We start from the raw sequence: 20,125 nt of genomic DNA, 5'->3' as shown, positions 1-20,125 counted from the left end.
GTTAGCTTGTAACGATGTAATGTTAATAAATAAATTCATAAATCTCCAAAAAAAAAAAAAAAATACACGAAGCGCGTCCTTCCGGCTCATAAGTTTTGGATCTCAGGATTGCGTTCGCGCTAACGTGACGAATTGTCAATAAAAAAAAATGCGGCTGCTTTCGACCGAAAAGTATGATTTTGTGTGTGTTGGGATAAGAACCGAATGCGAATTCTTCCATGCGCCTACATTATATGGGCGCCAACGGCCATACCATGTTGAATACACCGGTTCTCGTCCGATCACCGAAGTTAAACAACATCGGGCGTGGTTAGTACTTGGATGGGTGACCACCTGGGAACACCACGTGCTGTTGGCTCCCTTTCATTTACTTTTTTTTTTATACCGCCCTCTTTCCATACCACCGTTCTGTTGTGACAAAGATTCTTGCTTAAGCATTTTAATCTACTGTAATGACCATAAGGTGCGAAATTGCAGTAAATATCTCAGTTTGAGGGAGAATGTGCTAACCAAGTTCGCCAGGAAGTCTTTGAAAACGACAAAACAGTACGAATCGGCAGATGTGTTCTGAAATACGTCAGGGCCTGTTGTTGTGTAGCGGTGTACAATTCCTACTTCGATATGTAATTATAAATTTATTCTTTAGTCGTCTCGTCTCGTCTCCTCATCTCCTGCAGACGTTTCTTGTGCTTGCGCTGTTATATGGGCCACGACCCGAGCGGCAGCGAGCGGCAGTCGAGCAAAGTCGGGACAAGTCGGGACGGGGACAGGGACAGGAATGGTGCGAATGCACTGCAAATTACGCAAACACCTCGTCTGAGGCGAGGCGAGGCGAGGCGAGGCGAGGAAGCTCACATCGCCAGCAGTGGCGCCCTCCAACAAGACACTGCCACACCCCGCACAGGCCTTACGCCGGTCGGCCGCGCGCCAGCCCTCCTGCGCTGGACACCAGGAACAAGATGCGTCTTCCGCGAGTGTCGAAGGCTGCACGCGCCAAGCGGATGACAGGAGGTGCAACGAGAAGCTGCGCGTCTCACACACACGGCGGCGCGCCCGCTAATTCGGCAGTCGCTCTGCTGGCACGTCGGATTGCGGAAGGAAGTGCTTACAATTACAATTCTGTTCGTGTTTTATGTTGTAAAGTTGTTAGCTTGTAACGATGTAATGTTAATAAATAAATTCATAAATCTCCAAAAAAAAAAAAAAATACACGAAGCGCGTCCTTCCGGCTCATAAGTTTTGGATCTCAGGATTGCGTTCGCGCTAACGTGACGAATTGTCAATAAAAAAAAATGCGGCTGCTTTCGACCGAAAAGTATGATTTTGTGTGTGTTGGGATAAGAACCGAATGCGAATTCTTCCATGCGCCTACATTATATGGGCGCCAACGGCCATACCATGTTGAATACACCGGTTCTCGTCCGATCACCGAAGTTAAACAACATCGGGCGTGGTTAGTACTTGGATGGGTGACCACCTGGGAACACCACGTGCTGTTGGCTCCCTTTCATTTACTTTTTTTTTTATACCGCCCTCTTTCCATACCACCGTTCTGTTGTGACAAAGATTCTTGCTTAAGCATTTTAATCTACTGTAATGACCATAAGGTGCGAAATTGCAGTAAATATCTCAGTTTGAGGGAGAATGTGCTAACCAAGTTCGCCAGGAAGTCTTTGAAAACGACAAAACAGTACGAATCGGCAGATGTGTTCTGAAATACGTCAGGGCCTGTTGTTGTGTAGCGGTGTACAATTCCTACTTCGATATGTAATTATAAATTTATTCTTTAGTCGTCTCGTCTCGTCTCCTCATCTCCTGCAGACGTTTCTTGTGCTTGCGCTGTTATATGGGCCACGACCCGAGCGGCAGCGAGCGGCAGTCGAGCAAAGTCGGGACAAGTCGGGACGGGGACAGGGACAGGAATGGTGCGAATGCACTGCAAATTACGCAAACACCTCGTCTGAGGCGAGGCGAGGCGAGGCGAGGCGAGGAAGCTCACATCGCCAGCAGTGGCGCCCTCCAACAAGACACTGCCACACCCCGCACAGGCCTTACGCCGGTCGGCCGCGCGCCAGCCCTCCTGCGCTGGACACCAGGAACAAGATGCGTCTTCCGCGAGTGTCGAAGGCTGCACGCGCCAAGCGGATGACAGGAGGTGCAACGAGAAGCTGCGCGTCTCACACACACGGCGGCGCGCCCGCTAATTCGGCAGTCGCTCTGCTGGCACGTCGGATTGCGGAAGGAAGTGCTTACAATTACAATTCTGTTCGTGTTTTATGTTGTAAAGTTGTTAGCTTGTAACGATGTAATGTTAATAAATAAATTCATAAATCTCCAAAAAAAAAAAAAAATACACGAAGCGCGTCCTTCCGGCTCATAAGTTTTGGATCTCAGGATTGCGTTCGCGCTAACGTGACGAATTGTCAATAAAAAAAAATGCGGCTGCTTTCGACCGAAAAGTATGATTTTGTGTGTGTTGGGATAAGAACCGAATGCGAATTCTTCCATGCGCCTACATTATATGGGCGCCAACGGCCATACCATGTTGAATACACCGGTTCTCGTCCGATCACCGAAGTTAAACAACATCGGGCGTGGTTAGTACTTGGATGGGTGACCACCTGGGAACACCACGTGCTGTTGGCTCCCTTTCATTTACTTTTTTTTTTATACCGCCCTCTTTCCATACCACCGTTCTGTTGTGACAAAGATTCTTGCTTAAGCATTTTAATCTACTGTAATGACCATAAGGTGCGAAATTGCAGTAAATATCTCAGTTTGAGGGAGAATGTGCTAACCAAGTTCGCCAGGAAGTCTTTGAAAACGACAAAACAGTACGAATCGGCAGATGTGTTCTGAAATACGTCAGGGCCTGTTGTTGTGTAGCGGTGTACAATTCCTACTTCGATATGTAATTATAAATTTATTCTTTAGTCGTCTCGTCTCGTCTCCTCATCTCCTGCAGACGTTTCTTGTGCTTGCGCTGTTATATGGGCCACGACCCGAGCGGCAGCGAGCGGCAGTCGAGCAAAGTCGGGACAAGTCGGGACGGGGACAGGGACAGGAATGGTGCGAATGCACTGCAAATTACGCAAACACCTCGTCTGAGGCGAGGCGAGGCGAGGCGAGGCGAGGAAGCTCACATCGCCAGCAGTGGCGCCCTCCAACAAGACACTGCCACACCCCGCACAGGCCTTACGCCGGTCGGCCGCGCGCCAGCCCTCCTGCGCTGGACACCAGGAACAAGATGCGTCTTCCGCGAGTGTCGAAGGCTGCACGCGCCAAGCGGATGACAGGAGGTGCAACGAGAAGCTGCGCGTCTCACACACACGGCGGCGCGCCCGCTAATTCGGCAGTCGCTCTGCTGGCACGTCGGATTGCGGAAGGAAGTGCTTACAATTACAATTCTGTTCGTGTTTTATGTTGTAAAGTTGTTAGCTTGTAACGATGTAATGTTAATAAATAAATTCATAAATCTCCAAAAAAAAAAAAAAATACACGAAGCGCGTCCTTCCGGCTCATAAGTTTTGGATCTCAGGATTGCGTTCGCGCTAACGTGACGAATTGTCAATAAAAAAAAATGCGGCTGCTTTCGACCGAAAAGTATGATTTTGTGTGTGTTGGGATAAGAACCGAATGCGAATTCTTCCATGCGCCTACATTATATGGGCGCCAACGGCCATACCATGTTGAATACACCGGTTCTCGTCCGATCACCGAAGTTAAACAACATCGGGCGTGGTTAGTACTTGGATGGGTGACCACCTGGGAACACCACGTGCTGTTGGCTCCCTTTCATTTACTTTTTTTTTTATACCGCCCTCTTTCCATACCACCGTTCTGTTGTGACAAAGATTCTTGCTTAAGCATTTTAATCTACTGTAATGACCATAAGGTGCGAAATTGCAGTAAATATCTCAGTTTGAGGGAGAATGTGCTAACCAAGTTCGCCAGGAAGTCTTTGAAAACGACAAAACAGTACGAATCGGCAGATGTGTTCTGAAATACGTCAGGGCCTGTTGTTGTGTAGCGGTGTACAATTCCTACTTCGATATGTAATTATAAATTTATTCTTTAGTCGTCTCGTCTCGTCTCCTCATCTCCTGCAGACGTTTCTTGTGCTTGCGCTGTTATATGGGCCACGACCCGAGCGGCAGCGAGCGGCAGTCGAGCAAAGTCGGGACAAGTCGGGACGGGGACAGGGACAGGAATGGTGCGAATGCACTGCAAATTACGCAAACACCTCGTCTGAGGCGAGGCGAGGCGAGGCGAGGCGAGGAAGCTCACATCGCCAGCAGTGGCGCCCTCCAACAAGACACTGCCACACCCCGCACAGGCCTTACGCCGGTCGGCCGCGCGCCAGCCCTCCTGCGCTGGACACCAGGAACAAGATGCGTCTTCCGCGAGTGTCGAAGGCTGCACGCGCCAAGCGGATGACAGGAGGTGCAACGAGAAGCTGCGCGTCTCACACACACGGCGGCGCGCCCGCTAATTCGGCAGTCGCTCTGCTGGCACGTCGGATTGCGGAAGGAAGTGCTTACAATTACAATTCTGTTCGTGTTTTATGTTGTAAAGTTGTTAGCTTGTAACGATGTAATGTTAATAAATAAATTCATAAATCTCCAAAAAAAAAAAAAAATACACGAAGCGCGTCCTTCCGGCTCATAAGTTTTGGATCTCAGGATTGCGTTCGCGCTAACGTGACGAATTGTCAATAAAAAAAAATGCGGCTGCTTTCGACCGAAAAGTATGATTTTGTGTGTGTTGGGATAAGAACCGAATGCGAATTCTTCCATGCGCCTACATTATATGGGCGCCAACGGCCATACCATGTTGAATACACCGGTTCTCGTCCGATCACCGAAGTTAAACAACATCGGGCGTGGTTAGTACTTGGATGGGTGACCACCTGGGAACACCACGTGCTGTTGGCTCCCTTTCATTTACTTTTTTTTTTATACCGCCCTCTTTCCATACCACCGTTCTGTTGTGACAAAGATTCTTGCTTAAGCATTTTAATCTACTGTAATGACCATAAGGTGCGAAATTGCAGTAAATATCTCAGTTTGAGGGAGAATGTGCTAACCAAGTTCGCCAGGAAGTCTTTGAAAACGACAAAACAGTACGAATCGGCAGATGTGTTCTGAAATACGTCAGGGCCTGTTGTTGTGTAGCGGTGTACAATTCCTACTTCGATATGTAATTATAAATTTATTCTTTAGTCGTCTCGTCTCGTCTCCTCATCTCCTGCAGACGTTTCTTGTGCTTGCGCTGTTATATGGGCCACGACCCGAGCGGCAGCGAGCGGCAGTCGAGCAAAGTCGGGACAAGTCGGGACGGGGACAGGGACAGGAATGGTGCGAATGCACTGCAAATTACGCAAACACCTCGTCTGAGGCGAGGCGAGGCGAGGCGAGGCGAGGAAGCTCACATCGCCAGCAGTGGCGCCCTCCAACAAGACACTGCCACACCCCGCACAGGCCTTACGCCGGTCGGCCGCGCGCCAGCCCTCCTGCGCTGGACACCAGGAACAAGATGCGTCTTCCGCGAGTGTCGAAGGCTGCACGCGCCAAGCGGATGACAGGAGGTGCAACGAGAAGCTGCGCGTCTCACACACACGGCGGCGCGCCCGCTAATTCGGCAGTCGCTCTGCTGGCACGTCGGATTGCGGAAGGAAGTGCTTACAATTACAATTCTGTTCGTGTTTTATGTTGTAAAGTTGTTAGCTTGTAACGATGTAATGTTAATAAATAAATTCATAAATCTCCAAAAAAAAAAAAAAATACACGAAGCGCGTCCTTCCGGCTCATAAGTTTTGGATCTCAGGATTGCGTTCGCGCTAACGTGACGAATTGTCAATAAAAAAAAATGCGGCTGCTTTCGACCGAAAAGTATGATTTTGTGTGTGTTGGGATAAGAACCGAATGCGAATTCTTCCATGCGCCTACATTATATGGGCGCCAACGGCCATACCATGTTGAATACACCGGTTCTCGTCCGATCACCGAAGTTAAACAACATCGGGCGTGGTTAGTACTTGGATGGGTGACCACCTGGGAACACCACGTGCTGTTGGCTCCCTTTCATTTACTTTTTTTTTTATACCGCCCTCTTTCCATACCACCGTTCTGTTGTGACAAAGATTCTTGCTTAAGCATTTTAATCTACTGTAATGACCATAAGGTGCGAAATTGCAGTAAATATCTCAGTTTGAGGGAGAATGTGCTAACCAAGTTCGCCAGGAAGTCTTTGAAAACGACAAAACAGTACGAATCGGCAGATGTGTTCTGAAATACGTCAGGGCCTGTTGTTGTGTAGCGGTGTACAATTCCTACTTCGATATGTAATTATAAATTTATTCTTTAGTCGTCTCGTCTCGTCTCCTCATCTCCTGCAGACGTTTCTTGTGCTTGCGCTGTTATATGGGCCACGACCCGAGCGGCAGCGAGCGGCAGTCGAGCAAAGTCGGGACAAGTCGGGACGGGGACAGGGACAGGAATGGTGCGAATGCACTGCAAATTACGCAAACACCTCGTCTGAGGCGAGGCGAGGCGAGGCGAGGCGAGGAAGCTCACATCGCCAGCAGTGGCGCCCTCCAACAAGACACTGCCACACCCCGCACAGGCCTTACGCCGGTCGGCCGCGCGCCAGCCCTCCTGCGCTGGACACCAGGAACAAGATGCGTCTTCCGCGAGTGTCGAAGGCTGCACGCGCCAAGCGGATGACAGGAGGTGCAACGAGAAGCTGCGCGTCTCACACACACGGCGGCGCGCCCGCTAATTCGGCAGTCGCTCTGCTGGCACGTCGGATTGCGGAAGGAAGTGCTTACAATTACAATTCTGTTCGTGTTTTATGTTGTAAAGTTGTTAGCTTGTAACGATGTAATGTTAATAAATAAATTCATAAATCTCCAAAAAAAAAAAAAAATACACGAAGCGCGTCCTTCCGGCTCATAAGTTTTGGATCTCAGGATTGCGTTCGCGCTAACGTGACGAATTGTCAATAAAAAAAAATGCGGCTGCTTTCGACCGAAAAGTATGATTTTGTGTGTGTTGGGATAAGAACCGAATGCGAATTCTTCCATGCGCCTACATTATATGGGCGCCAACGGCCATACCATGTTGAATACACCGGTTCTCGTCCGATCACCGAAGTTAAACAACATCGGGCGTGGTTAGTACTTGGATGGGTGACCACCTGGGAACACCACGTGCTGTTGGCTCCCTTTCATTTACTTTTTTTTTTATGCCGCCCTCTTTCCATACCACCGTTCTGTTGTGACAAAGATTCTTGCTTAAGCATTTTAATCTACTGTAATGACCATAAGGTGCGAAATTGCAGTAAATATCTCAGTTTGAGGGAGAATGTGCTAACCAAGTTCGCCAGGAAGTCTTTGAAAACGACAAAACAGTACGAATCGGCAGATGTGTTCTGAAATACGTCAGGGCCTGTTGTTGTGTAGCGGTGTACAATTCCTACTTCGATATGTAATTATAAATTTATTCTTTAGTCGTCTCGTCTCGTCTCCTCATCTCCTGCAGACGTTTCTTGTGCTTGCGCTGTTATATGGGCCACGACCCGAGCGGCAGCGAGCGGCAGTCGAGCAAAGTCGGGACAAGTCGGGACGGGGACAGGGACAGGAATGGTGCGAATGCACTGCAAATTACGCAAACACCTCGTCTGAGGCGAGGCGAGGCGAGGCGAGGCGAGGAAGCTCACATCGCCAGCAGTGGCGCCCTCCAACAAGACACTGCCACACCCCGCACAGGCCTTACGCCGGTCGGCCGCGCGCCAGCCCTCCTGCGCTGGACACCAGGAACAAGATGCGTCTTCCGCGAGTGTCGAAGGCTGCACGCGCCAAGCGGATGACAGGAGGTGCAACGAGAAGCTGCGCGTCTCACACACACGGCGGCGCGCCCGCTAATTCGGCAGTCGCTCTGCTGGCACGTCGGATTGCGGAAGGAAGTGCTTACAATTACAATTCTGTTCGTGTTTTATGTTGTAAAGTTGTTAGCTTGTAACGATGTAATGTTAATAAATAAATTCATAAATCTCCAAAAAAAAAAAAAAAATACACGAAGCGCGTCCTTCCGGCTCATAAGTTTTGGATCTCAGGATTGCGTTCGCGCTAACGTGACGAATTGTCAATAAAAAAAAATGCGGCTGCTTTCGACCGAAAAGTATGATTTTGTGTGTGTTGGGATAAGAACCGAATGCGAATTCTTCCATGCGCCTACATTATATGGGCGCCAACGGCCATACCATGTTGAATACACCGGTTCTCGTCCGATCACCGAAGTTAAACAACATCGGGCGTGGTTAGTACTTGGATGGGTGACCACCTGGGAACACCACGTGCTGTTGGCTCCCTTTCATTTACTTTTTTTTTTATACCGCCCTCTTTCCATACCACCGTTCTGTTGTGACAAAGATTCTTGCTTAAGCATTTTAATCTACTGTAATGACCATAAGGTGCGAAATTGCAGTAAATATCTCAGTTTGAGGGAGAATGTGCTAACCAAGTTCGCCAGGAAGTCTTTGAAAACGACAAAACAGTACGAATCGGCAGATGTGTTCTGAAATACGTCAGGGCCTGTTGTTGTGTAGCGGTGTACAATTCCTACTTCGATATGTAATTATAAATTTATTCTTTAGTCGTCTCGTCTCGTCTCCTCATCTCCTGCAGACGTTTCTTGTGCTTGCGCTGTTATATGGGCCACGACCCGAGCGGCAGCGAGCGGCAGTCGAGCAAAGTCGGGACAAGTCGGGACGGGGACAGGGACAGGAATGGTGCGAATGCACTGCAAATTACGCAAACACCTCGTCTGAGGCGAGGCGAGGCGAGGCGAGGCGAGGAAGCTCACATCGCCAGCAGTGGCGCCCTCCAACAAGACACTGCCACACCCCGCACAGGCCTTACGCCGGTCGGCCGCGCGCCAGCCCTCCTGCGCTGGACACCAGGAACAAGATGCGTCTTCCGCGAGTGTCGAAGGCTGCACGCGCCAAGCGGATGACAGGAGGTGCAACGAGAAGCTGCGCGTCTCACACACACGGCGGCGCGCCCGCTAATTCGGCAGTCGCTCTGCTGGCACGTCGGATTGCGGAAGGAAGTGCTTACAATTACAATTCTGTTCGTGTTTTATGTTGTAAAGTTGTTAGCTTGTAACGATGTAATGTTAATAAATAAATTCATAAATCTCCAAAAAAAAAAAAAAATACACGAAGCGCGTCCTTCCGGCTCATAAGTTTTGGATCTCAGGATTGCGTTCGCGCTAACGTGACGAATTGTCAATAAAAAAAAATGCGGCTGCTTTCGACCGAAAAGTATGATTTTGTGTGTGTTGGGATAAGAACCGAATGCGAATTCTTCCATGCGCCTACATTATATGGGCGCCAACGGCCATACCATGTTGAATACACCGGTTCTCGTCCGATCACCGAAGTTAAACAACATCGGGCGTGGTTAGTACTTGGATGGGTGACCACCTGGGAACACCACGTGCTGTTGGCTCCCTTTCATTTACTTTTTTTTTTATACCGCCCTCTTTCCATACCACCGTTCTGTTGTGACAAAGATTCTTGCTTAAGCATTTTAATCTACTGTAATGACCATAAGGTGCGAAATTGCAGTAAATATCTCAGTTTGAGGGAGAATGTGCTAACCAAGTTCGCCAGGAAGTCTTTGAAAACGACAAAACAGTACGAATCGGCAGATGTGTTCTGAAATACGTCAGGGCCTGTTGTTGTGTAGCGGTGTACAATTCCTACTTCGATATGTAATTATAAATTTATTCTTTAGTCGTCTCGTCTCGTCTCCTCATCTCCTGCAGACGTTTCTTGTGCTTGCGCTGTTATATGGGCCACGACCCGAGCGGCAGCGAGCGGCAGTCGAGCAAAGTCGGGACAAGTCGGGACGGGGACAGGGACAGGAATGGTGCGAATGCACTGCAAATTACGCAAACACCTCGTCTGAGGCGAGGCGAGGCGAGGCGAGGCGAGGAAGCTCACATCGCCAGCAGTGGCGCCCTCCAACAAGACACTGCCACACCCCGCACAGGCCTTACGCCGGTCGGCCGCGCGCCAGCCCTCCTGCGCTGGACACCAGGAACAAGATGCGTCTTCCGCGAGTGTCGAAGGCTGCACGCGCCAAGCGGATGACAGGAGGTGCAACGAGAAGCTGCGCGTCTCACACACACGGCGGCGCGCCCGCTAATTCGGCAGTCGCTCTGCTGGCACGTCGGATTGCGGAAGGAAGTGCTTACAATTACAATTCTGTTCGTGTTTTATGTTGTAAAGTTGTTAGCTTGTAACGATGTAATGTTAATAAATAAATTCATAAATCTCCAAAAAAAAAAAAAAATACACGAAGCGCGTCCTTCCGGCTCATAAGTTTTGGATCTCAGGATTGCGTTCGCGCTAACGTGACGAATTGTCAATAAAAAAAAATGCGGCTGCTTTCGACCGAAAAGTATGATTTTGTGTGTGTTGGGATAAGAACCGAATGCGAATTCTTCCATGCGCCTACATTATATGGGCGCCAACGGCCATACCATGTTGAATACACCGGTTCTCGTCCGATCACCGAAGTTAAACAACATCGGGCGTGGTTAGTACTTGGATGGGTGACCACCTGGGAACACCACGTGCTGTTGGCTCCCTTTCATTTACTTTTTTTTTTATACCGCCCTCTTTCCATACCACCGTTCTGTTGTGACAAAGATTCTTGCTTAAGCATTTTAATCTACTGTAATGACCATAAGGTGCGAAATTGCAGTAAATATCTCAGTTTGAGGGAGAATGTGCTAACCAAGTTCGCCAGGAAGTCTTTGAAAACGACAAAACAGTACGAATCGGCAGATGTGTTCTGAAATACGTCAGGGCCTGTTGTTGTGTAGCGGTGTACAATTCCTACTTCGATATGTAATTATAAATTTATTCTTTAGTCGTCTCGTCTCGTCTCCTCATCTCCTGCAGACGTTTCTTGTGCTTGCGCTGTTATATGGGCCACGACCCGAGCGGCAGCGAGCGGCAGTCGAGCAAAGTCGGGACAAGTCGGGACGGGGACAGGGACAGGAATGGTGCGAATGCACTGCAAATTACGCAAACACCTCGTCTGAGGCGAGGCGAGGCGAGGCGAGGCGAGGAAGCTCACATCGCCAGCAGTGGCGCCCTCCAACAAGACACTGCCACACCCCGCACAGGCCTTACGCCGGTCGGCCGCGCGCCAGCCCTCCTGCGCTGGACACCAGGAACAAGATGCGTCTTCCGCGAGTGTCGAAGGCTGCACGCGCCAAGCGGATGACAGGAGGTGCAACGAGAAGCTGCGCGTCTCACACACACGGCGGCGCGCCCGCTAATTCGGCAGTCGCTCTGCTGGCACGTCGGATTGCGGAAGGAAGTGCTTACAATTACAATTCTGTTCGTGTTTTATGTTGTAAAGTTGTTAGCTTGTAACGATGTAATGTTAATAAATAAATTCATAAATCTCCAAAAAAAAAAAAAAAATACACGAAGCGCGTCCTTCCGGCTCATAAGTTTTGGATCTCAGGATTGCGTTCGCGCTAACGTGACGAATTGTCAATAAAAAAAAATGCGGCTGCTTTCGACCGAAAAGTATGATTTTGTGTGTGTTGGGATAAGAACCGAATGCGAATTCTTCCATGCGCCTACATTATATGGGCGCCAACGGCCATACCATGTTGAATACACCGGTTCTCGTCCGATCACCGAAGTTAAACAACATCGGGCGTGGTTAGTACTTGGATGGGTGACCACCTGGGAACACCACGTGCTGTTGGCTCCCTTTCATTTACTTTTTTTTTTATACCGCCCTCTTTCCATACCACCGTTCTGTTGTGACAAAGATTCTTGCTTAAGCATTTTAATCTACTGTAATGACCATAAGGTGCGAAATTGCAGTAAATATCTCAGTTTGAGGGAGAATGTGCTAACCAAGTTCGCCAGGAAGTCTTTGAAAACGACAAAACAGTACGAATCGGCAGATGTGTTCTGAAATACGTCAGGGCCTGTTGTTGTGTAGCGGTGTACAATTCCTACTTCGATATGTAATTATAAATTTATTCTTTAGTCGTCTCGTCTCGTCTCCTCATCTCCTGCAGACGTTTCTTGTGCTTGCGCTGTTATATGGGCCACGACCCGAGCGGCAGCGAGCGGCAGTCGAGCAAAGTCGGGACAAGTCGGGACGGGGACAGGGACAGGAATGGTGCGAATGCACTGCAAATTACGCAAACACCTCGTCTGAGGCGAGGCGAGGCGAGGCGAGGCGAGGAAGCTCACATCGCCAGCAGTGGCGCCCTCCAACAAGACACTGCCACACCCCGCACAGGCCTTACGCCGGTCGGCCGCGCGCCAGCCCTCCTGCGCTGGACACCAGGAACAAGATGCGTCTTCCGCGAGTGTCGAAGGCTGCACGCGCCAAGCGGATGACAGGAGGTGCAACGAGAAGCTGCGCGTCTCACACACACGGCGGCGCGCCCGCTAATTCGGCAGTCGCTCTGCTGGCACGTCGGATTGCGGAAGGAAGTGCTTACAATTACAATTCTGTTCGTGTTTTATGTTGTAAAGTTGTTAGCTTGTAACGATGTAATGTTAATAAATAAATTCATAAATCTCCAAAAAAAAAAAAAAATACACGAAGCGCGTCCTTCCGGCTCATAAGTTTTGGATCTCAGGATTGCGTTCGCGCTAACGTGACGAATTGTCAATAAAAAAAAATGCGGCTGCTTTCGACCGAAAAGTATGATTTTGTGTGTGTTGGGATAAGAACCGAATGCGAATTCTTCCATGCGCCTACATTATATGGGCGCCAACGGCCATACCATGTTGAATACACCGGTTCTCGTCCGATCACCGAAGTTAAACAACATCGGGCGTGGTTAGTACTTGGATGGGTGACCACCTGGGAACACCACGTGCTGTTGGCTCCCTTTCATTTACTTTTTTTTTTATACCGCCCTCTTTCCATACCACCGTTCTGTTGTGACAAAGATTCTTGCTTAAGCATTTTAATCTACTGTAATGACCATAAGGTGCGAAATTGCAGTAAATATCTCAGTTTGAGGGAGAATGTGCTAACCAAGTTCGCCAGGAAGTCTTTGAAAACGACAAAACAGTACGAATCGGCAGATGTGTTCTGAAATACGTCAGGGCCTGTTGTTGTGTAGCGGTGTACAATTCCTACTTCGATATGTAATTATAAATTTATTCTTTAGTCGTCTCGTCTCGTCTCCTCATCTCCTGCAGACGTTTCTTGTGCTTGCGCTGTTATATGGGCCACGACCCGAGCGGCAGCGAGCGGCAGTCGAGCAAAGTCGGGACAAGTCGGGACGGGGACAGGGACAGGAATGGTGCGAATGCACTGCAAATTACGCAAACACCTCGTCTGAGGCGAGGCGAGGCGAGGCGAGGCGAGGAAGCTCACATCGCCAGCAGTGGCGCCCTCCAACAAGACACTGCCACACCCCGCACAGGCCTTACGCCGGTCGGCCGCGCGCCAGCCCTCCTGCGCTGGACACCAGGAACAAGATGCGTCTTCCGCGAGTGTCGAAGGCTGCACGCGCCAAGCGGATGACAGGAGGTGCAACGAGAAGCTGCGCGTCTCACACACACGGCGGCGCGCCCGCTAATTCGGCAGTCGCTCTGCTGGCACGTCGGATTGCGGAAGGAAGTGCTTACAATTACAATTCTGTTCGTGTTTTATGTTGTAAAGTTGTTAGCTTGTAACGATGTAATGTTAATAAATAAATTCATAAATCTCCAAAAAAAAAAAAAAAATACACGAAGCGCGTCCTTCCGGCTCATAAGTTTTGGATCTCAGGATTGCGTTCGCGCTAACGTGACGAATTGTCAATAAAAAAAAATGCGGCTGCTTTCGACCGAAAAGTATGATTTTGTGTGTGTTGGGATAAGAACCGAATGCGAATTCTTCCATGCGCCTACATTATATGGGCGCCAACGGCCATACCATGTTGAATACACCGGTTCTCGTCCGATCACCGAAGTTAAACAACATCGGGCGTGGTTAGTACTTGGATGGGTGACCACCTGGGAACACCACGTGCTGTTGGCTCCCTTTCATTTACTTTTTTTTTTATACCGCCCTCTTTCCATACCACCGTTCTGTTGTGACAAAGATTCTTGCTTAAGCATTTTAATCTACTGTAATGACCATAAGGTGCGAAATTGCAGTAAATATCTCAGTTTGAGGGAGAATGTGCTAACCAAGTTCGCCAGGAAGTCTTTGAAAACGACAAAACAGTACGAATCGGCAGATGTGTTCTGAAATACGTCAGGGCCTGTTGTTGTGTAGCGGTGTACAATTCCTACTTCGATATGTAATTATAAATTTATTCTTTAGTCGTCTCGTCTCGTCTCCTCATCTCCTGCAGACGTTTCTTGTGCTTGCGCTGTTATATGGGCCACGACCCGAGCGGCAGCGAGCGGCAGTCGAGCAAAGTCGGGACAAGTCGGGACGGGGACAGGGACAGGAATGGTGCGAATGCACTGCAAATTACGCAAACACCTCGTCTGAGGCGAGGCGAGGCGAGGCGAGGCGAGGAAGCTCACATCGCCAGCAGTGGCGCCCTCCAACAAGACACTGCCACACCCCGCACAGGCCTTACGCCGGTCGGCCGCGCGCCAGCCCTCCTGCGCTGGACACCAGGAACAAGATGCGTCTTCCGCGAGTGTCGAAGGCTGCACGCGCCAAGCGGATGACAGGAGGTGCAACGAGAAGCTGCGCGTCTCACACACACGGCGGCGCGCCCGCTAATTCGGCAGTCGCTCTGCTGGCACGTCGGATTGCGGAAGGAAGTGCTTACAATTACAATTCTGTTCGTGTTTTATGTTGTAAAGTTGTTAGCTTGTAACGATGTAATGTTAATAAATAAATTCATAAATCTCCAAAAAAAAAAAAAAATACACGAAGCGCGTCCTTCCGGCTCATAAGTTTTGGATCTCAGGATTGCGTTCGCGCTAACGTGACGAATTGTCAATAAAAAAAAATGCGGCTGCTTTCGACCGAAAAGTATGATTTTGTGTGTGTTGGGATAAGAACCGAATGCGAATTCTTCCATGCGCCTACATTATATGGGCGCCAACGGCCATACCATGTTGAATACACCGGTTCTCGTCCGATCACCGAAGTTAAACAACATCGGGCGTGGTTAGTACTTGGATGGGTGACCACCTGGGAACACCACGTGCTGTTGGCTCCCTTTCATTTACTTTTTTTTTTATACCGCCCTCTTTCCATACCACCGTTCTGTTGTGACAAAGATTCTTGCTTAAGCATTTTAATCTACTGTAATGACCATAAGGTGCGAAATTGCAGTAAATATCTCAGTTTGAGGGAGAATGTGCTAACCAAGTTCGCCAGGAAGTCTTTGAAAACGACAAAACAGTACGAATCGGCAGATGTGTTCTGAAATACGTCAGGGCCTGTTGTTGTGTAGCGGTGTACAATTCCTACTTCGATATGTAATTATAAATTTATTCTTTAGTCGTCTCGTCTCGTCTCCTCATCTCCTGCAGACGTTTCTTGTGCTTGCGCTGTTATATGGGCCACGACCCGAGCGGCAGCGAGCGGCAGTCGAGCAAAGTCGGGACAAGTCGGGACGGGGACAGGGACAGGAATGGTGCGAATGCACTGCAAATTACGCAAACACCTCGTCTGAGGCGAGGCGAGGCGAGGCGAGGCGAGGAAGCTCACATCGCCAGCAGTGGCGCCCTCCAACAAGACACTGCCACACCCCGCACAGGCCTTACGCCGGTCGGCCGCGCGCCAGCCCTCCTGCGCTGGACACCAGGAACAAGATGCGTCTTCCGCGAGTGTCGAAGGCTGCACGCGCCAAGCGGATGACAGGAGGTGCAACGAGAAGCTGCGCGTCTCACACACACGGCGGCGCGCCCGCTAATTCGGCAGTCGCTCTGCTGGCACGTCGGATTGCGGAAGGAAGTGCTTACAATTACAATTCTGTTCGTGTTTTATGTTGTAAAGTTGTTAGCTTGTAACGATGTAATGTTAATAAATAAATTCATAAATCTCCAAAAAAAAAAAAAAATACACGAAGCGCGTCCTTCCGGCTCATAAGTTTTGGATCTCAGGATTGCGTTCGCGCTAACGTGACGAATTGTCAATAAAAAAAAATGCGGCTGCTTTCGACCGAAAAGTATGATTTTGTGTGTGTTGGGATAAGAACCGAATGCGAATTCTTCCATGCGCCTACATTATATGGGCGCCAACGGCCATACCATGTTGAATACACCGGTTCTCGTCCGATCACCGAAGTTAAACAACATCGGGCGTGGTTAGTACTTGGATGGGTGACCACCTGGGAACACCACGTGCTGTTGGCTCCCTTTCATTTACTTTTTTTTTTATACCGCCCTCTTTCCATACCACCGTTCTGTTGTGACAAAGATTCTTGCTTAAGCATTTTAATCTACTGTAATGACCATAAGGTGCGAAATTGCAGTAAATATCTCAGTTTGAGGGAGAATGTGCTAACCAAGTTCGCCAGGAAGTCTTTGAAAACGACAAAACAGTACGAATCGGCAGATGTGTTCTGAAATACGTCAGGGCCTGTTGTTGTGTAGCGGTGTACAATTCCTACTTCGATATGTAATTATAAATTTATTCTTTAGTCGTCTCGTCTCGTCTCCTCATCTCCTGCAGACGTTTCTTGTGCTTGCGCTGTTATATGGGCCACGACCCGAGCGGCAGCGAGCGGCAGTCGAGCAAAGTCGGGACAAGTCGGGACGGGGACAGGGACAGGAATGGTGCGAATGCACTGCAAATTACGCAAACACCTCGTCTGAGGCGAGGCGAGGCGAGGCGAGGCGAGGAAGCTCACATCGCCAGCAGTGGCGCCCTCCAACAAGACACTGCCACACCCCGCACAGGCCTTACGCCGGTCGGCCGCGCGCCAGCCCTCCTGCGCTGGACACCAGGAACAAGATGCGTCTTCCGCGAGTGTCGAAGGCTGCACGCGCCAAGCGGATGACAGGAGGTGCAACGAGAAGCTGCGCGTCTCACACACACGGCGGCGCGCCCGCTAATTCGGCAGTCGCTCTGCTGGCACGTCGGATTGCGGAAGGAAGTGCTTACAATTACAATTCTGTTCGTGTTTTATGTTGTAAAGTTGTTAGCTTGTAACGATGTAATGTTAATAAATAAATTCATAAATCTCCAAAAAAAAAAAAAAATACACGAAGCGCGTCCTTCCGGCTCATAAGTTTTGGATCTCAGGATTGCGTTCGCGCTAACGTGACGAATTGTCAATAAAAAAAAATGCGGCTGCTTTCGACCGAAAAGTATGATTTTGTGTGTGTTGGGATAAGAACCGAATGCGAATTCTTCCATGCGCCTACATTATATGGGCGCCAACGGCCATACCATGTTGAATACACCGGTTCTCGTCCGATCACCGAAGTTAAACAACATCGGGCGTGGTTAGTACTTGGATGGGTGACCACCTGGGAACACCACGTGCTGTTGGCTCCCTTTCATTTACTTTTTTTTTTATACCGCCCTCTTTCCATACCACCGTTCTGTTGTGACAAAGATTCTTGCTTAAGCATTTTAATCTACTGTAATGACCATAAGGTGCGAAATTGCAGTAAATATCTCAGTTTGAGGGAGAATGTGCTAACCAAGTTCGCCAGGAAGTCTTTGAAAACGACAAAACAGTACGAATCGGCAGATGTGTTCTGAAATACGTCAGGGCCTGTTGTTGTGTAGCGGTGTACAATTCCTACTTCGATATGTAATTATAAATTTATTCTTTAGTCGTCTCGTCTCGTCTCCTCATCTCCTGCAGACGTTTCTTGTGCTTGCGCTGTTATATGGGCCACGACCCGAGCGGCAGCGAGCGGCAGTCGAGCAAAGTCGGGACAAGTCGGGACGGGGACAGGGACAGGAATGGTGCGAATGCACTGCAAATTACGCAAACACCTCGTCTGAGGCGAGGCGAGGCGAGGCGAGGCGAGGAAGCTCACATCGCCAGCAGTGGCGCCCTCCAACAAGACACTGCCACACCCCGCACAGGCCTTACGCCGGTCGGCCGCGCGCCAGCCCTCCTGCGCTGGACACCAGGAACAAGATGCGTCTTCCGCGAGTGTCGAAGGCTGCACGCGCCAAGCGGATGACAGGAGGTGCAACGAGAAGCTGCGCGTCTCACACACACGGCGGCGCGCCCGCTAATTCGGCAGTCGCTCTGCTGGCACGTCGGATTGCGGAAGGAAGTGCTTACAATTACAATTCTGTTCGTGTTTTATGTTGTAAAGTTGTTAGCTTGTAACGATGTAATGTTAATAAATAAATTCATAAATCTCCAAAAAAAAAAAAAAAATACACGAAGCGCGTCCTTCCGGCTCATAAGTTTTGGATCTCAGGATTGCGTTCGCGCTAACGTGACGAATTGTCAATAAAAAAAAATGCGGCTGCTTTCGACCGAAAAGTATGATTTTGTGTGTGTTGGGATAAGAACCGAATGCGAATTCTTCCATGCGCCTACATTATATGGGCGCCAACGGCCATACCATGTTGAATACACCGGTTCTCGTCCGATCACCGAAGTTAAACAACATCGGGCGTGGTTAGTACTTGGATGGGTGACCACCTGGGAACACCACGTGCTGTTGGCTCCCTTTCATTTACTTTTTTTTTTATACCGCCCTCTTTCCATACCACCGTTCTGTTGTGACAAAGATTCTTGCTTAAGCATTTTAATCTACTGTAATGACCATAAGGTGCGAAATTGCAGTAAATATCTCAGTTTGAGGGAGAATGTGCTAACCAAGTTCGCCAGGAAGTCTTTGAAAACGACAAAACAGTACGAATCGGCAGATGTGTTCTGAAATACGTCAGGGCCTGTTGTTGTGTAGCGGTGTACAATTCCTACTTCGATATGTAATTATAAATTTATTCTTTAGTCGTCTCGTCTCGTCTCCTCATCTCCTGCAGACGTTTCTTGTGCTTGCGCTGTTATATGGGCCACGACCCGAGCGGCAGCGAGCGGCAGTCGAGCAAAGTCGGGACAAGTCGGGACGGGGACAGGGACAGGAATGGTGCGAATGCACTGCAAATTACGCAAACACCTCGTCTGAGGCGAGGCGAGGCGAGGCGAGGCGAGGAAGCTCACATCGCCAGCAGTGGCGCCCTCCAACAAGACACTGCCACACCCCGCACAGGCCTTACGCCGGTCGGCCGCGCGCCAGCCCTCCTGCGCTGGACACCAGGAACAAGATGCGTCTTCCGCGAGTGTCGAAGGCTGCACGCGCCAAGCGGATGACAGGAGGTGCAACGAGAAGCTGCGCGTCTCACACACACGGCGGCGCGCCCGCTAATTCGGCAGTCGCTCTGCTGGCACGTCGGATTGCGGAAGGAAGTGCTTACAATTACAATTCTGTTCGTGTTTTATGTTGTAAAGTTGTTAGCTTGTAACGATGTAATGTTAATAAATAAATTCATAAATCTCCAAAAAAAAAAAAAAATACACGAAGCGCGTCCTTCCGGCTCATAAGTTTTGGATCTCAGGATTGCGTTCGCGCTAACGTGACGAATTGTCAATAAAAAAAAAATGCGGCTGCTTTCGACCGAAAAGTATGATTTTGTGTGTGTTGGGATAAGAACCGAATGCGAATTCTTCCATGCGCCTACATTATATGGGCGCCAACGGCCATACCATGTTGAATACACCGGTTCTCGTCCGATCACCGAAGTTAAACAACATCGGGCGTGGTTAGTACTTGGATGGGTGACCACCTGGGAACACCACGTGCTGTTGGCTCCCTTTCATTTACTTTTTTTTTTTATACCGCCCTCTTTCCATACCACCGTTCTGTTGTGACAAAGATTCTTGCTTAAGCATTTTAATCTACTGTAATGACCATAAGGTGCGAAATTGCAGTAAATATCTCAGTTTGAGGGAGAATGTGCTAACCAAGTTCGCCAGGAAGTCTTTGAAAACGACAAAACAGTACGAATCGGCAGATGTGTTCTGAAATACGTCAGGGCCTGTTGTTGTGTAGCGGTGTACAATTCCTACTTCGATATGTAATTATAAATTTATTCTTTAGTCGTCTCGTCTCGTCTCCTCATCTC

General features: G+C 49.3%; 18 non-coding genes across 18 annotated transcripts; all 18 read left to right on the top strand.

Annotated features, from left to right (window-relative positions):
- Positions 1-239: 239 nt before the first annotated feature.
- Positions 240-358, top strand: LOC126442968 (5S ribosomal RNA). Its single transcript, XR_007581787.1, has one exon. It is a non-coding gene; the product is annotated as a 5S ribosomal RNA (ribosomal RNA).
- A 1,025-nt stretch (positions 359-1,383) lies between these two features.
- LOC126442967 (5S ribosomal RNA) lies at positions 1,384-1,502 on the top strand. Its single transcript, XR_007581786.1, has one exon. It is a non-coding gene; the product is annotated as a 5S ribosomal RNA (ribosomal RNA).
- Positions 1,503-2,527: 1,025 nt separating this feature from the next.
- On the top strand, positions 2,528-2,646 carry LOC126442966 (5S ribosomal RNA). Its single transcript, XR_007581785.1, has one exon. It is a non-coding gene; the product is annotated as a 5S ribosomal RNA (ribosomal RNA).
- A 1,025-nt stretch (positions 2,647-3,671) lies between these two features.
- LOC126442963 (5S ribosomal RNA) lies at positions 3,672-3,790 on the top strand. The gene has a single exon (XR_007581783.1). It is a non-coding gene; the product is annotated as a 5S ribosomal RNA (ribosomal RNA).
- A 1,025-nt stretch (positions 3,791-4,815) lies between these two features.
- On the top strand, positions 4,816-4,934 carry LOC126442962 (5S ribosomal RNA). Its single transcript, XR_007581782.1, has one exon. It is a non-coding gene; the product is annotated as a 5S ribosomal RNA (ribosomal RNA).
- A 1,025-nt stretch (positions 4,935-5,959) lies between these two features.
- On the top strand, positions 5,960-6,078 carry LOC126442961 (5S ribosomal RNA). Its single transcript, XR_007581781.1, has one exon. It is a non-coding gene; the product is annotated as a 5S ribosomal RNA (ribosomal RNA).
- Positions 6,079-7,103: 1,025 nt separating this feature from the next.
- Positions 7,104-7,222, top strand: LOC126442960 (5S ribosomal RNA). Its single transcript, XR_007581780.1, has one exon. It is a non-coding gene; the product is annotated as a 5S ribosomal RNA (ribosomal RNA).
- Positions 7,223-8,248: 1,026 nt separating this feature from the next.
- LOC126442959 (5S ribosomal RNA) lies at positions 8,249-8,367 on the top strand. Its single transcript, XR_007581779.1, has one exon. It is a non-coding gene; the product is annotated as a 5S ribosomal RNA (ribosomal RNA).
- A 1,025-nt stretch (positions 8,368-9,392) lies between these two features.
- Positions 9,393-9,511, top strand: LOC126442958 (5S ribosomal RNA). The gene has a single exon (XR_007581778.1). It is a non-coding gene; the product is annotated as a 5S ribosomal RNA (ribosomal RNA).
- A 1,025-nt stretch (positions 9,512-10,536) lies between these two features.
- LOC126442957 (5S ribosomal RNA) lies at positions 10,537-10,655 on the top strand. The gene has a single exon (XR_007581777.1). It is a non-coding gene; the product is annotated as a 5S ribosomal RNA (ribosomal RNA).
- Positions 10,656-11,681: 1,026 nt separating this feature from the next.
- LOC126442956 (5S ribosomal RNA) lies at positions 11,682-11,800 on the top strand. Its single transcript, XR_007581776.1, has one exon. It is a non-coding gene; the product is annotated as a 5S ribosomal RNA (ribosomal RNA).
- Positions 11,801-12,825: 1,025 nt separating this feature from the next.
- On the top strand, positions 12,826-12,944 carry LOC126442955 (5S ribosomal RNA). The gene has a single exon (XR_007581775.1). It is a non-coding gene; the product is annotated as a 5S ribosomal RNA (ribosomal RNA).
- Positions 12,945-13,970: 1,026 nt separating this feature from the next.
- LOC126442953 (5S ribosomal RNA) lies at positions 13,971-14,089 on the top strand. Its single transcript, XR_007581774.1, has one exon. It is a non-coding gene; the product is annotated as a 5S ribosomal RNA (ribosomal RNA).
- A 1,025-nt stretch (positions 14,090-15,114) lies between these two features.
- On the top strand, positions 15,115-15,233 carry LOC126442979 (5S ribosomal RNA). The gene has a single exon (XR_007581797.1). It is a non-coding gene; the product is annotated as a 5S ribosomal RNA (ribosomal RNA).
- A 1,025-nt stretch (positions 15,234-16,258) lies between these two features.
- On the top strand, positions 16,259-16,377 carry LOC126442978 (5S ribosomal RNA). The gene has a single exon (XR_007581796.1). It is a non-coding gene; the product is annotated as a 5S ribosomal RNA (ribosomal RNA).
- Positions 16,378-17,402: 1,025 nt separating this feature from the next.
- On the top strand, positions 17,403-17,521 carry LOC126442977 (5S ribosomal RNA). Its single transcript, XR_007581795.1, has one exon. It is a non-coding gene; the product is annotated as a 5S ribosomal RNA (ribosomal RNA).
- A 1,026-nt stretch (positions 17,522-18,547) lies between these two features.
- LOC126442964 (5S ribosomal RNA) lies at positions 18,548-18,666 on the top strand. The gene has a single exon (XR_007581784.1). It is a non-coding gene; the product is annotated as a 5S ribosomal RNA (ribosomal RNA).
- Positions 18,667-19,692: 1,026 nt separating this feature from the next.
- On the top strand, positions 19,693-19,811 carry LOC126442952 (5S ribosomal RNA). The gene has a single exon (XR_007581773.1). It is a non-coding gene; the product is annotated as a 5S ribosomal RNA (ribosomal RNA).
- The last annotated feature ends 314 nt before the right edge of the window (positions 19,812-20,125 follow it).

The sequence above is a fragment of the Schistocerca serialis genome, unplaced genomic scaffold, assembly GCF_023864345.2.
Source record: "Schistocerca serialis cubense isolate TAMUIC-IGC-003099 unplaced genomic scaffold, iqSchSeri2.2 HiC_scaffold_1414, whole genome shotgun sequence".
Taxonomy (NCBI): Eukaryota; Metazoa; Arthropoda; class Insecta; order Orthoptera; family Acrididae; genus Schistocerca; species Schistocerca serialis.
Note: the sequence above shows the minus strand (reverse complement) of the source record. Positions and strands in the feature narration are given on the sequence as shown.